The following is a 2,475-nucleotide window of genomic DNA, read 5'->3' on the forward strand; positions in this document are numbered from 1 at the left end:
TTATCCAGATAGTTTTGTAGGTAGTGATAGGTGTAATGTAATATATAATATTTAAGAATAAATAAATAAAAAGGCAAAACTAACCTCTTTCTGTCACACTAGCACATATGAAATGCACATTATTTATTTTTAATATACCTACTATTTTGAATAAATTACTTTTATTCTTAGCTTCTTCATAGCATACATATCTTTAAAGCAAGATAATATTTTTGCTGCAAAGCAACAGATTTATTCCTATTGAGACACGTCTTCTATTCTTGGGCTAAATGAATTTGAGTAAATAATGTTAAAAGTTGAGTAAATAAATACTAGAAAATATGAAATTTTAAAATTCAGACTTTTTGCAAGAACTTCAAAAATTAAGTATTTACAACAACTTCAAAAAATTGCAGCAAAAAGTTTTTGGGGAGGGGGGAGAGGGCACTGTACTAGTTTAAAAGTATTATGAGCTAAAGAGAAATCCTTTTTTCGGATACCAAAAGATAACTAGAAAAACTAGTTTTTTTCTTATAATTGTTTGCCATTGTTGTGGGACTTTTTCAGAAGTTTTTTGGACTTTTTGTGGTGAGCAAAATACGGCAAAAAGTTATTTGAGGGTGGGGACGACAACAGTGGCTGCAACGTGGTGACAAAAAATCGTTGTAAATGGTTCTTTTTGGGGAGTTTTCCTACAATTTCCCATAACAACAAAAAATTTATTGAGGAAGAAATTTCTTATCAGTAAATATCCCGTTTGAACGTTTTATTGATCGATGGAACGGTAAATGACTTTCGTCAATATTTTGGGATGAAATTTAAATTTCATCCTCAAAAGTCATTTCTTGGACAATTTTATTTCATCCTTATCAACCATTATTTCATAAACCAAGTAATGCATTTTGAGCTCTACCAGTACAATATTTTCTTTTGTGACTAGTCTGGTCGTCACTACTGCTGATACTCTATATAGACAAATATCCAAGAGACAGCAATAAGGACTCAATCTCACTATTCATAGAAAGACATGACTCCAATTCTACAGAAAAAATGTCTGAAAGGCGAACTCCTTTTTTTATTTTTATTTTTACTGAACAATAAGGAAAGTACTAAGATAGATGCAAAAAAGAACGGATTACATTTTGTACTAACTCCGATAAATTTTAAAATCTGTGACAGCGCATGGAGGCAACATGCTTTGTCTTTTTTTAGCCACAAAAATCATATATGAAAGATTTTATGGTGGCGATTCTGATGATCCGGCACATGTGGCGTGGAAAGAGACAAAGCAAGATAGTTTCACCTTTTTCCACTGGATTTGCACTGATATGCCTTCTTTAGGTAGTCCAGACTTAGAGTTGCTATTAATGTCGAATCAAACCTAGATCCCCTTGCATCGAGATTGGGGTTTAACGAAGTATCTCAATTAAAACAACAAGTATGATAAAAGTAAACATAATCATAAATTTATGCAACCAATTTTACAAACTACTATAATTATATTTGAAAATAATGAATGAAACAGAAAATTTAGAATGATTGAACCCATAACAAATCAAATGTTTAGAATTAAGTTATATATATTGAAGTCATTACAGGACATGCATTGCTCCACCCGTTATAAGACCTATTAGACATGTAAATCATAATAATAGTAATAATAACAATAATAATAAAAATAAATAAAATAATAATAATAATAATAATAATAATAATGTTCTTATAAAAGAAAATAATTTCAAATAAAATAATTGTTAGTTGTTTCAGAAAACTAAATGGATATAATTGTAATTGGAATGATAAAACATAAAAATAGAGTATTAATTTGAAATTTTAAAAAGTATAATGTTTTTTAAATGAAAATAATATTAATTTAAAAAATGTGTTCAATATGATTCATTATTATGAGAAATAATATGAAACGATATCCTAAAGTAATAAAATATTATTCTTTAAATTTAAAAATATTATTTTCTTTTTGGAACAGAAATATAATGTTATTGTTCTTTTCAAATTTTTAATTGCAAACCCGATCTTTGAAAATAAAAGCATGTTCTTGTCAAAATAATTTTTTAAAGGATAAAAAATGTTTATAGTTCTTTTAACAGTACTTTTAAAAATGTATTATATTGAATAATGTTAGATACAGTCATGGAGTGTGCAAACGATGATCAATCTTTTTAAAAAATGAATCCTTTATTAAAAGAATGGTGGATGTAGCACGAGAGAAGTCACCGATAAGGCCAAATGACATTTGGTTTCATACATTTTTTTTTATACTGTTAAACATTTAAAAAAATCACAACATCATTAAAAAATATTTCCTTAATAATTGAGAAAAAAATAAATAAATAAAATTTCGTCACCCGTCATCGAGACATGTAGCATTCTCTTTAAAAAATTAATTTTTTCATATGAGTCTCATTTTTTCGAATACTATTTTATGGTCCCAAATTGGTTTTTAACTGTTATCAAATTTTTCTAATAGACTTGTCA

This window comes from Juglans regia, chromosome 3 (genome assembly GCF_001411555.2).
Source record: "Juglans regia cultivar Chandler chromosome 3, Walnut 2.0, whole genome shotgun sequence".
Taxonomy (NCBI): domain Eukaryota; kingdom Viridiplantae; phylum Streptophyta; class Magnoliopsida; order Fagales; family Juglandaceae; genus Juglans; species Juglans regia.